A 14866-nucleotide genomic window follows, 5' to 3' on the forward strand; every position below is an offset into this window, starting at 1 on the left:
ATGGAATCAAACTAATCAAGAGTTCTAGACTTTGACGGGTTCTTCTTATTTGCTTTCATGTTGCTTTTCACATGATTGCTGTATGAGATGTTTATAGACAACTATGCCTAGGGCCTTGAAGTTCTATCACACCACATGTAGCCACTTATATGTTTTCTTACTTGGCATATGTAACTCTTTAGGTATTTACAACGATTAAAGTGTGAAAATTAATTGTAAGAAAAAGTTTATATTAGTTCAAGTTTGCTCTGTGTGGATGTATTGTACTGTTCCAGTGATGTTCTATGACTAAACCTTGAAGGGAAAAGATATCATCTATGGGGTCAAAGCCTGTTCCCCAATGGTATCTGCTGAAGCCTTTGTTGGAGGCATATATACCCCTCGGGTCCAAGCAAGTTTTCACCAAGGTGGTAGGACCCTGCGATCCATTGCACCACTTTGCCAACTTTGTTTATTCGTGTAGTTTGCCATCCAGATAGTAAATATGCACTTTCTTTTTGCAATTCATCCATTGGGTTATTATGGAATCAAACTAATCAAGAGTTCTAGACTTTGACGAGTTCCTCTTATTTGCTTTCATGTTGCTTTTCACATGATTGCTGTATGAGATTTTTATAGACAACTATGCCTAGGGCCTTGAAGTTCTATCACACCACATGTAGCCACTTATATGTTTTCTTACTTGGCATATGTAACTCTTTAGGTATTTACAACACCACTGTTCACTATATGATTAAAGTGTGAAAATCAATTGCCAGAAAAAGTTTATATTAGTTCAAGTTTGCTCTGTGTGGATGTATTGTACTGTTCCAGTGATGTTCTATGACTAAACCTTGAAGGGAAAAGATATCACCTATGGGGTCAAAGCCTGTTCCCCAATGGTATCTGCTGAAGCCTTTGCTGGAGGCATATATACCCCTCGGGTCCCAGCAAGTTTTCACCAAGGTGGTAGGACCCAGCGATCCATTGCACCACTTTGCATACCTTGTTTATTAGTGTAGCCTGCCACCCAGATAGTAAATATGCACTTGCTTTTTGCAATTCATCCCATTGGGTTATTATGGAATCAAACTAATCAAGAGTTCTAGACTTTGACGGGTTCTTCTTATTTGTTTTCATGTTGCTGTTCTCATGATTGCTGTTTGTGATTTTTATAGACAACTATGCCTAGGGCCTTGAAGTTCTATCACACCACATGTAGCCACTTATATGCTTTCTTACTTGGCATATGTAACTCTTTTGGTATTTACAACGATTAAAGTGTGAAAATTAATTGCAAGACAAAGTTTATATTAGTTCAAGTTTTCTCTGTGTGGATGTATTGTTCTGTTCCAGTGATGCTTTATGACTAAACCTTGAAGGGAAAAGATATCACCTATGTTCCCCAATGGTATCTGCTGAAGCCTTTGCTGGAGGCATATATACCCCTCGGGTCCCAGCTAGTTTTCACCAAGGTGGTAGGACCCAGCGATCCATTGCACGACTTTGCATACCTTGTTTATTAGGGTAGCCTGCCATCCAGATAGTAAGTATGCACTTGCTTTTTGCAATTCATCCATTGGGTTATTATGGAATCAAACTAATCAAGAGTTCTAGACTTTGACGGGTTCTTCTTATTTGTTTTCATGTTGCTGTTCTCATGATTGCTGTATGAGATTTTTATAGACAACTATGCCTAGGGCCTTGAAGTTCTATCACACCGCATGTAGCCACTTATATGTTTTCCTACTTGGCATATGTAACTCTTTAGGTATTTACAACGATTAAAGTGTGAAAATTAATTGAAAGAAAAAGTTTATATTAGTTCAAGTTTGCTCTGTGTGGATGTATTGTTCTGTTCCAGTGATGTTCTATGACTAAACCTTGAAGGGAAAAGATATCACCTATGGGGTCAAAGCCTGTTCCCCAATGGTATCTGCTGAAGCCTTTGCTGGAGGCATATATACCCCTCGGGTCCCAGCAAGTTTTCACCAAGGTGGTAGGACCCAGCGATCCATTGCACCACTTTGCATACCTTGTTTATTCGTGTAGTCTGCCCTCAAGATAGTAAATATGCACTTGCTTTGTGCAATTCATCCATTGGGTTATTATGGAATCAAACTAATCAAGAGTTCTAGACTTTGACGGGTTCTTCTTATTTGTTTTCATGTTGCTGTTCTCATGATTGCTGTTTGAGATTTTTATAGACAACTATGCCTAGGGCCTTGAAGTTCTATCACACCACATATAGCCACTTATGTGTTTTCTTACTTGGCATATGTAACTCTTTAGGTATTTACAACAATTAAAGTGTGAAAATTAATTGCAAGAAAAAGTTTATATTAGTTCACGTTTGCTCTGCGTTGATGTATTGTACTGTTGCAGTGATGTTCTATGACTAAACCTTGAAGGGAAAAGATATCACCTATGGGGTCAAAGCCTGTTCCCCAATGGTATCTGCTGAAGCCTTTGCTGGAGGCATATATACCCCTCGGGTCCCAGCAAGTTTTCACCAAGGTGGTAGGACCCAGCAATCCATTGCACCACTTTGCATACCTTGTTTATTCGTGTAGTCTGCCCTCAAGATAGTAAATATGCACTTGCTTTGTGCAATTCATCCATTGGGTTATTATGGAATCAAACTAATCAAGAGTTCTAGACTTTGACGGGTTCTTCTTATTTGTTTTCATGTTGCTGTTCTCATGATTGCTGTTTGAGATTTTTATAGACAACTATGCCTAGGGCCTTGAAGTTCTATCACACCACATATAGCCACTTATGTGTTTTCTTACTTGGCATATGTAACTCTTAAGGTATTTACAACGATTAAAGTGTGAAAATTAATTGCAAGAAAAAGTTTATATTAGTTCACGTTTGCTCTGCGTTGATGTATTCTACTGTGGCAGTGATGTTCTATGACTAAACCTTGAAGGGAAAAGATATCACCAATGGGGTCAAAGCCTGTTCCCCAATGGTATCTGCTGAAGCCTTTGCTGGAGGCATATATACCCCTCGGGTCCCAGCAAGTTTTCACCAAGGTGGTAGGACCCAGCGATCCATTGCACCACTTTGCATACTTTGTTTATTCGTGTGGTCTGCCATCCAGATAGTAAATATGCACTTTCTTTTTGCAATTCATCCATTGGGTTATTATGGAATCAAACTAATCAAGAGTTCTAGACTTTGACGGGTTCTACTTATTTGCTTTCATGTTGCTTTTCACATGATTGCTGTATGATATTTTTATAGACAACTATGCCTAGGGCCTTGAAGTTCAATCACACCACATGTAGCCACTTATATGTTTTCTTACTTGGCATATGTAACTCTTTAGGTATTTACAACGATTAAAGTGTGAAAATTAATTGTAAGAAAAAGTTTATATTAGTTCAAGTTTGCTCTGTGTGGATGTATTGTACTGTTCCAGTGATGTTCTATGACTAAACCTTGAAGGGAAAAGATATCACCTATGGGGTCAAAGCCTGTTCCCCAATGGTATCTGCTGAAGCCTTTGCTGGAGGCATATATACCCCTCGGGTCCCAGCAAGTTTTCACCAAGGTGGTAGGACCCTGCGATCCATTGCACCACTTTGCAAACTTTGTTTATTCGTGTAGTCTGCCATCCAGATAGTAAATATGCACTTTCTTTTTTGCAATTCATCCATTGGGTTATTATGGAATCAAACTAATCAAGAGTTCTAGACTTTGACGAGTTCTTCTTATGTGCTTTCATGTTGCTTTTCACATGATTGCTGTATGAGATTTTTATAGACAACTATGCCTAGGGCCTTGAAGTTCTATCACACCACATGTAGCCACTTATATGTTTTCTTTCTTGGCATATGTAACTCTTTAGGTATTTACAACACCACTGTTCACTATATGATTAAAGTGTGAAAATTAATTGCCAGAAAAAGTTTATATTAGTTCAAGTTTGCTCTGTGTGGATGTATTGTACTGTTCCAGTGATGTTCTATGACTAAACTTTGAAGGGAAAAGATATCACCTATGGGGTCAAAGCCTGTTCCCCAATGGTATTTGCTGAAGCCTTTGCTGGAGGCATATATACCCCTCGGGTCCCAGCAAGTTTTCACCAAGGTGGTAGGACCCAGCGATCCATTGCACCACTTTGCATACCTTGTTTATTCGTGTAGCCTGCCATCCAGATAGTAAATATGCCCTTGCTTTTTGCAATTCATCCATTGGGTTATTATGGAATCAAACTAATCAAGAGTTCTAGACTTTGACGAGTTCTTCTTATTTGCTTTCATGTTGCTTTTCACATGATTGCTGTATGAGATGTTTATAGACAACTATGCCTAGGGCCTTGAAGTTCTATCACACCACATGTAGCCACTTATATGTTTTCTTACTTGGCATATGTAACTCTTTAGGTATTTACAACGATTAAAGTGTGAAAATTAATTGTAAGAAAAAGTTTATATTAGTTCAAGTTTGCTCTGTGTGGATGTATTGTACTGTTCCAGTGATGTTCTATGACTAAACCTTGAAGGGAAAAGATATCACCTATGGGGTCAAAGCCTGTTCCCCAATGGTATCTGCTGAAGCCTTTGCTGGAGGCATATATACCCCTCGGGTCCCAGCAAGTTTTCACCAAGGTGGTAGGACCCTGCGATCCATTGCACCACTTTGCAAACTTTGTTTATTCGTGTAGTCTGCCATCCAGATAGTAAATATGCACTTTCTTTTTGCAATTCATCCATTGGGTTATTATGGAATCAAACTAATCAAGAGTTCTAGACTTTGACGAGTTCTTCTTATTTGCTTTCATGTTGCTTTTCACATGATTGCTGTATGAGATTTTTATAGACAACTATGCCTAGGGCCTTGAAGTTCTATCACACCACATGTAGCCACTTATATGTTTTCTTACTTGGCATATGTAACTTTTTAGGTATTTACAACGATTAAAGTGTGAAAATTAATTGTAAGAAAAAGTTTATATTAGTTCAAGTTTGCTCTGTGTGGATGTATTGTACTGTTCCAGTGATGTTCTATGACTAAACCTTGAAGGGAAAAGATATCACCTATGGGGTCAAAGCCTGTTCCCCAATGGTATCTGCTGAAGCCTTTGCTGGAGGCATATATACCCCTCGGGTCCCAGCAAGTTTTCACCAAGGTGGTAGGACCCTGCGATCCATTGCACCACTTTGCAAACTTTGTTTATTCGTGTAGTCTGCCATCCAGATAGTAAATATGCACTTTCTTTTTGCAATTCATCCATTGGGTTATTATGGAATCAAACTAATCAAGAGTTCTAGACTTTGACGAGTTCTTCTTATGTGCTTTCATGTTGCTTTTCACATGATTGCTGTATGAGATTTTTATAGACAACTATGCCTAGGGCCTTGAAGTTCTATCACACCACATGTAGCCACTTCTATGTTTTCTTACTTGGCATATGTAACTCTTTAGGTATTTACAACACCACTGTTCACTATATGATTAAAGTGTGAAAATTAATTGCCAGAAAAAGTTTATATTAGTTCAAGTTTGCTCTGTGTGGATGTATTGTACTGTTCCAGTGATGTTCTATGACTAAACCTTGAAGGGAAAAGATATCACCTATGGGGTCAAAGCCTGTTCCCCAATGGTATCTGCTGAAGCCTTTGCTGGAGGCATATATACCCCTCAGGTCCCAGCAAGTTTTCACCAAGGTGGTAGGCCCCAGCGATCCATTGCACCACTTTGCATACCTTGTTTATTCGTGTAGCCTGCCATCCAGATAGTAAATATGCCCTTGCTTTTTGCAATTCATCCACTGGGTTATTATGGAATCAAGCTAATCAAGAGGTCTAGACTTTGACGGGTTCTTCTTATTTGTTTTCATGTTGCTGTTCTCATGATTGCTGTATGAGATTTTTATAGACAACTATGCCTAGGGCCTTGAAGTTCTATCACACCACATATAGCCACTTATATGTTTTCTTACTTGGCATATGTAACTCTTTAGGTATTTACAACGATTAAAGTGTGAAAATTAATTGTAAGAAAAAGTTTATATTAGTTCAAGTTTGCTCTGTGTGGATGTATTGTTCTGTTCCAGTGATGTTCTATGACTAAACTTTGAAGGGAAAAGATATCACCTATGGGGTCAAAGCCTGTTCCCCAATGGTATCTGCTGAAGCCTTTGCTGGAGGCATATATACCCCTCGGGTCCCAGCAAGTTTTCACCAAGGTGGTAGGACCCAGCGATCCATTGCACCGCATTGCATACCTTGTTTATTCGTGTAGCCTGCCATCCAGATAGTAAATATGCCCTTGCTTTTTGCAATTCATCCACTGGGTTATTATGGAATCAAACTAATCAAGAGTTCTAGACTTTGACGGGTTCTTCTTATTTGTTTTCATGTTGCTGTTCTCATGATTGCTGTTTGAGATTTTTATAGACAACTATGCCTAGGGCCTTGAAGTTCTATCACACCACATATAGCCACTTATGTGTTTTCTTACTTGGCATATGTAACTCTTTAGGTATTTACAACGATTAAAGTGTGAAAATTAATTGCAAGAAAAAGTTTATATTAGTTCACGTTTGCTCTGCGTTGATGTATTGTACTGTTGCAGTGATGTTCTATGACTAAACCTTGAAGGGAAAAGATATCACCTATGGGGTCAAAGCCTGTTCCCCAATGGTATCTGCTTAAGCCTTTGCTGGAGGCATATATACCCCTCGGGTCCCAGCAAGTTTTCACCAAGGTGGTAGGACCCAGTGATCCATTGCACCACTTTGCATACCTTGTTTATTAGTGTAGCCTGCCACCCAGATAGTAAATATGCACTTGCTTTTTGCAATTCATCCCATTGGGTTATTATGGAATCAAACTAATCAAGAGTTCTAGACTTTGACGGGTTCTTCTTATTTGTTTTCATGTTGCTGTTCTCATGATTGCTGTTTGTGATTTTTATAGACAACTATGCCTAGGGCCTTGAAGTTCTATCACACCACATGTAGCCACTTATATGCTTTCTTACTTGGCATATGTAACTCTTTAGGTATTTACAACGATTAAAGTGTGAAAATTTATTGCAAGACAAAGTTTATATTAGTTCAAGTTTTCTCTGTGTGGATGTATTGTTCTGTTCCAGTGATGCTCTATGACTAAACCTTGAAGGGAAAAGATATCACCTATGGGGTCAAAGCCTGTTCCCCAATGGTATCTGCTAAAGCCTTTGCTGGAGGCATATATACCCCTCGGGTCCCAGCAAGTTTTCACCAAGGTGGTAGGACCCAGCGATCCATTGCACCACTTTGCATACCTTGTTTATTAGGGTAGCCTGCCATCCAGATAGTAAATATGCACTTGCTTTTTGCAATTCATCCATTGGGTTATTATGGAATCAAACTAATCAAGAGTTCTAGACTTTGACGGGTTCTTCTTATTTGTTTTCATGTTGCTGTTCTCATGATTGCTGTATAAGATTTTTGTAGACAACTATGCCTAGGGCCTTGAAGTTCTATCACACCGCATGTAGCCACTTATATGTTTTCTTACTTGGCATATGTAACTCTTTAGGTATTTACAACGATTAAAGTGTGAAAATTAATTGTAAGAAAAAGTTTATATTAGTTCAAGTTTGCTCTGTGTGGATGTATTGTTCTGTTCCAGTGATGTTCTATGACTAAACCTTGAAGGGAAAATATATCAACTATGGGGTCAAAGCCTGTTCCCCAATGGTATCTGCTGAAGCCTTTGCTGGAGGCATATATACCCCTCGGGTCCCAGCAAGTTTTCACGAAGGTGGTAGGACCCAGCGATCCATTTCGCCCCTTTGCATACCTTGTTTATTCGTTTAGCCTGCCATCCAGATAATAAATATGCACTTGCTTTGCAATTCATCCATTGGGTTATTATGGAATCAAACTAATCAAGAGTTCTAGACTTTGACGGGTTCTTCTTATTTGTTTTAATGTTGCTTTTCACACGATTGAGGTAGGCTATGAGATTTTTATAGACAACTATAACTAGGGCCTTGAAGTTCTATCACACCACATGTAGTCACTTATATGTTTTCTTACTTGGCATATGTAACTCTTTAGGTATTTACAACACGACTGTTCACTATATGATTAAAGTGTGAAAATTAATTGTAAGAAAAAGTTTATATTAGTTCAAGTTTGCTCTGTGTGGATGTATTGTTCTGTTCCAGTGATGATCTATGAAAAAACCTTGAAGGGAAAAGATATTACCTATGGGGTCAAAGACTGTCCCCAATTGTATCTGCTGAAGCCTTTGCTGGGGGCATATATACCCCTCGGGTCCCAGCAAGTTTTCACCAAGGTGGTAGGACCCAGCGATCCATTGCACCACTTTGCATACCTTGTTTATTAGGGTAGCCTGCCATCCAGATAGTAAATATGCACTTGCTTTTTGCAATTCATCCATTAGGTTATTATGGAATCAAACTAATCAAGAGTTCTAGACTTTGACGGGTTCTTCTTATTTGTTTTCATGTTGCTGTTCTCATGATTGCTGTTTGTGATTTTTATAGACAACTATGCCTAGGGCCTTGAAGTTCTATCACACCACATGTAGCCACTTATATGCTTTCTTACTTGGCATATGTAACTCTTTAGGTATTTACAACGATTAAAGTGTGAAAATTAATTGCAAGATAAAGTTTATATTAGTTCAAGTTTTCTCTGTGTGGATGTATTGTTCTGTTCCAGTGATGCTCTATGACTAAACCTTGAAGGGAAAAGATATCACCTATGGGGTCAAAGCCTGTTCCCCAATGGTATCTGCTGAAGCCTTTGCTGGAGGCATATATACCCCTCGGGTCCCAGCAAGTTTTCACCAAGGTGGTAGGACCCAGCGATCCATTGCACCACTTTGCATACCTTGTTTATTAGGGTAGCCTGCCATCCAGATAGTAAATATGCACTTGCTTTTTGCAATTCATCCATTGGGTTATTATGGAATCAAACTAATCAAGAGTTCTAGACTTTGACGGGTTCTTCTTATTTGTTTTCATGTTGCTGTTCTCATGATTGCTGTATGAGATTTTTATAGACAACTATGCCTAGGGCCTTGAAGTTCTATCACACCGCATGTAGCCACTTATATGTTTTCTTACTTGGCATATGTAACTCTTTAGGTATTTACAACGATTAAAGTGTGAAAATTAATTGAAAGAAAAAGTTTATATTAGTTCAAGTTTGCTCTGTGTGGATGTATTGTTCTGTACCAGTGATGTTCTATGACTAAACCTTGAAGGGAAAAGATATCACCTATGGGGTCAAAGCCTGTTCCCCAATGGTATCTGCTGAAGCCTTTGCTGGAGGCATATATACCCCTCGGGTCCCAGCAAGTTTTCACCAAGGTGGTAGGACCCAGCGATCCATTGCACCACTTTGCATACCTTGTTTGTTTGTGTAGTCTGCCCTCCAGATAGTAAATATGCACTTGCTTTGTGCAATTCATCCATTGGGTTATTATGGAATCAAACTAATCAAGAGTTCTAGACTTTGACGGGTTCTTCTTATTTGTTTTCATGTTGCTGTTCTCATGATTGCTGTATGAGATTTTCATAGACAACTATGCCTAGGGCCTTGAAGTTCTATCACACCACATGTAGCCACTTATATGTTTTCTTACTTGGCATATGTAACTCTTTAGGTATTTACAACACCACTGTTCACTATATGATTAAAGTGTGAAAATTAATTGCCAGAAAAAGTTTATATTAGTTCAAGTTTGCTCTGTGTGGATGTATTTTACTGTTCCAGTGATGTTCTATGACTAAACCTTGAAGGGAAAAGATATCACCTATGGGGTCAAAGCCTGTTCCCCAATGGTATCTGCTGAAGCCTTTGCTGGAGGCATATATACCCCTCGGGTCCCAGCAAGTTTTCACCAAGGTGGTAGGACCCAGCGATCCATTGCACCACTTTGCATACCTTGTTTATTAGTGTAGCCTGCCACCCAGATAGTAAATATGCACTTGCTTTTTGCAATTCATCCCATTGGGTTATTATGGAATCAAACTAATCAAGAGTTCTAGACTTTGACGGGTTCTTCTTATTTGTTTTCATGTTGCTGTTCTCATGATTGCTGTTTGTGATTTTTATAGACAACTATGCCTAGGGCCTTGAAGTTCTATCACACCACATGTAGCCACTTATATGCTTTCTTACTTGGCATATGTAACTCTTTAGGTATTTACAACACCACTGTTCACTATATGATTAAAGTGTGAAAATTAATTGCCAGAAAAAGTTTATATTAGTTCAAGTTTGCTCTGTGTGGATGTATTGTACTGTTCCAGTGATATTCTATGACTAAACCTTGAAGGGAAAAGATATCACCTATGGGGTCAAAGCCTGTTCCCCAATGGTATCTGCTGAAGCCTTTGCTGGAGGCATATATACCCCTCGGGTCCCAGCAAGTTTTCACCAAGGTGGTAGGACCCAGCGATCCATTGCACCACTTTGCATACCTTGTTTATTAGTGTAGCCTGCCACCCAGATAGTAAATATGCACTTGCTTTTTGCAATTCATCCCATTGGGTTATTATGGAATCAAACTAATCAAGAGTTCTAGACTTTGACGGGTTATTCTTATTTTTTTTCATGTTGCTGTTCTCATGATTGCTGTTTGTGATTTTTATAGACAACTATGCCTAGGGCCTTGAAGTTCTATCACACCACATGTAGCCACTTATATGCTTTCTTACTTGGCATATGTAACTCTTTAGGTATTTACAACGATTAAAGTGTGAAAATTAATTGCAAGATAAAGTTTATATTAGTTCAAGTTTTCTCTGTGTGGATGTATTGTTCTGTTCCAGTGATGCTCTATGACTAAACCTTGAAGGGAAAAGATATCACCTATGGGGTCAAAGCCTGTTCCCCAATGGTATCTGCTGAAGCCTTTGCTGGAGGCATATATACCCCTCGGGTCCCAGCAAGTTTTCACCAAGGTGGTAGGACCCAGCGATCCATTTCACCACTTTGCATACCTTGTTTATTAGGGTAGCCTGCCATCCAGATAGTAAATATGCACTTGCTTTTTGCAATTCATCCATTGGGTTATTATGGAATCAAACTAATCAAGAGTTCTAGACTTTGACGGGTTCTTCTTATTTGTTTTCATGTTGCTGTTCTCATGATTGCTGTATGAGATTTTTATAGACAACTATGCCTAGGGCCTTGAAGTTCTATCACACCGCATGTAGCCACTTATATGTTTTCTTACTTGGCATATGTAACTCTTTAGGTATTTACAACACCACTGTTCACTATATGATTAAAGTGTGAAAATTAATTGCCAGAAAAAGTTTATATTAGTTCAAGTTTGCTCTGTGTGGATGTATTGTACTGTTCCAGTGATGTTCTATGACTAAACCTTGAAGGGAAAAGATATCACCTATGGGGTCAAAGCCTGTTCCCCAATGGTATCTGCTGAAGCCTTTGCTGGAGGCATATATACCCCTCGGGTCCCAGCAAGTTTTCACCAAGGTGGTAGGACCCAGCGATCCATTGCACCACTTTGCATACCTTGTTTATTAGTGTAGCCTGCCACCCAGATAGTAAATATGCACTTGCTTTTTGCAATTCATCCCATTGGGTTATTATGGAATCAAACTAATCAAGAGTTCTAGACTTTGACGGGTTCTTCTTATTTGTTTTCATGTTGCTGTTCTCATGATTGCTGTTTGTGATTTTTATAGACAACTATGCCTAGTGCCTTGAAGTTCTATCACACCACATGTAGCCACTTATATGCTTTCTTACTTGGCATATGTAACTCTTTAGGTATTTACAACGATTAAAGTGTGAAAATTAATTGCAAGAAAAAGTTTATATTAGTTCACGTTTGCTCTGCGTTGTTGTATTGTACTGTTGCAGTGATGTTCTATGACTAAACCTTGAAGGGAAAAGATATCACCTATGGGGTCAAAGCCTGTTCCCCAATGGTATCTGCTGAAGCCTTTGCTGGAGGCATATATACCCCTCGGGTCCCAGCAAGTTTTCACCAAGGTGGTAGGACCCAGCGATCCATTGCACCACTTTGCATACCTTGTTTATTAGGGTAGCCTGCCATCCAGATAGTAAATATGCACTTGCTTTTTGCAATTCATCCATTGGGTTATTATGGAATCAAACTAATCAAGAGTTCTAGACTTTGACGGGTTCTTCTTATTTGTTTTCATGTTGCTGTTCTCATGATTGCTGTATGAGATTTTTATAGACAACTATGCCTAGGGCCTTGAAGTTCTATCACACCGCATGTAGCCACTTATATGTTTTCTTACTTGGCATATGTAACTCTTTAGGTATTTACAACGATTAAAGTGTGAAAATTAATTGAAAGAAAAAGTTTATATTAGTTCAAGTTTGCTCTGTGTGGATGTATTGTTCTGTTCCAGTGATGTTCTATGACTAAACCTTGAAGGGAAAAGATATCACCTATGGGGTCAAAGCCTGTTCCCCAATGGTATCTGCTGAAGCCTTTGCTGGAGGCATATATACCCCTCGGGTCCCAGCAAGTTTTCACCAAGGTGGTAGGACCCAGCGATCCATTGCACCACTTTGCATACCTTGTTTGTTTGTGTAGTCTGCCCTCCAGATAGTAAATATGCACTTGCTTTGTGAAATTCATCCATTGGGTTATTATGGAATCAAACTAATCAAGAGTTCTAGACTTTGACGGGTTCTTCTTATTTGTTTTCATGTTGCTGTTCTCATGATTGCTGTATGAAATTTTCATAGACAACTATGCCTAGGGCCTTGAAGTTCTATCACACCACATGTAGCCACTTATATGTTTTCTTACTTGGCATATGTAACTCTTTAGGTATTTACAACACCACTGTTCACTATATGATTAAAGTGTGAAAATTAATTGCCAGAAAAAGTTTATATTAGTTCAAGTTTGCTCTGTGTGGATGTATTGTACTGTTCCAGTGATATTCTATGACTAAACCTTGAAGGGAAAAGATATCACCTATGGGGTCAAAGCCTGTTCCCCAATGGTATCTGCTGAAGCTTTTGCTGGAGGCATATATACCCCTCGGGTCCCAGCAAGTTTTCACCAAGGTGGTAGGACCCAGCGATCCATTGCACCACTTTGCATACCTTGTTTATTAGTGTAGCCTGCCACCCAGATAGTAAATATGCACTTGCTTTTTGCAATTCATCCCATTGGGTTATTATGGAATCAAACTAATCAAGAGTTCTAGACTTTGACGGGTTCTTCTTATTTTTTTTCATGTTGCTGTTCTCATGATTGCTGTTTGTGATTTTTATAGACAACTATGCCTAGGGCCTTGAAGTTCTATCACACCACATGTAGCCACTTATATGCTTTCTTACTTGGCATATGTAACTCTTTAGGTATTTACAACGATTAAAGTGTGAAAATTAATTGCAAGATAAAGTTTATATTAGTTCAAGTTTTCTCTGTGTGGATGTATTGTTCTGTTCCAGTGATGCTCTATGACTAAACCTTGAAGGGAAAAGATATCACCTATGGGGTCAAAGCCTGTTCCCCAATGGTATCTGCTGAAGCCTTTGCTGGAGGCATATATACCCCTCGGGTCCCAGCAAGTTTTCACCAAGGTGGTAGGACCCAGCGATCCATTGCACCACTTTGCATACCTTGTTTATTAGGGTAGCCTGCCATCCAGATAGTAAATATGCACTTGCTTTTTGCAATTCATCCATTGGGTTATTATGGAATCAAACTAATCAAGAGTTCTAGACTTTGACGGGTTCTTCTTATTTGTTTTCATGTTGCTGTTCTCATGATTGCTGTATGAGATTTTTATAGACAACTATGCCTAGGGCCTTGAAGTTCTATCACACCGCATGTAGCCACTTATATGTTTTCTTACTTGGCATATGTAACTCTTTAGGTATTTACAACGATTAAAGTGTGAAAATTAATTGAAAGAAAAAGTTTATATTAGTTCAAGTTTGCTCTGTGTGGATGTATTGTTCTGTTCCAGTGATGTTCTATGACTAAACCTTGAAGGGAAAAGATATCACCTATGGGGTCAAAGCCTGTTCCCCAATGGTATCTGCTGAAGCCTTTGCTGGAGGCATATATACCCCTCGGGTCCCAGCAAGTTTTCACCAAGGTGGTAGGACCCAGCGATCCATTGCACCACTTTGCATACCTTGTTTGTTTGTGTAGTCTGCCCTCCAGATAGTAAATATGCACTTGCTTTGTGCAATTCATCCATTGGGTTATTATGGAATCAAACTAATCAAGAGTTCTAGACTTTGACGGGTTCTTCTTATTTGTTTTCATGTTGCTGTTCTCATGATTGCTGTATGAGATTTTCATAGACAACTATGCCTAGGGCCTTGAAGTTCTATCACACCACATGTAGCCACTTATATGTTTTCTTACTTGGCATATGTAACTCTTTAGGTATTTACAACACCACTGTTCACTATATGATTAAAGTGTGAAAATTAATTGCCAGAAAAAGTTTATATTAGTTCAAGTTTGCTCTGTGTGGATGTATTGTACTGTTCCAGTGATGTTCTATGACTAAACCTTGAAGGGAAAAGATATCACCTATGGGGTCAAAGCCTGTTCCCCAATGGTATCTGCTGAAGCCTTTGCTGGAGGCATATATACCCCTCGGGTCCCAGCAAGTTTTCACCAAGGTGGTAGGACCCAGCGATCCATTGCACCACTTTGCATACCTTGTTTATTAGTGTAGCCTGCCACCCAGATAGTAAATATGCACTTGCTTTTTGCAATTCATCCCATTGGGTTATTATGGAATCAAACTAATCAAGAGTTCTAGACTTTGACGGGTTCTTCTTATTTTTTTTCATGTTGCTGTTCTCATGATTGCTGTTTGTGATTTTTATAGACAACTATGCCTAGGGCCTTGAAGTTCTATC

This window comes from Scardinius erythrophthalmus (assembly GCF_964197995.2).
Source record: "Scardinius erythrophthalmus genome assembly, chromosome: 9".
Lineage (NCBI taxonomy): Eukaryota > Metazoa > Chordata > Actinopteri > Cypriniformes > Leuciscidae > Scardinius > Scardinius erythrophthalmus.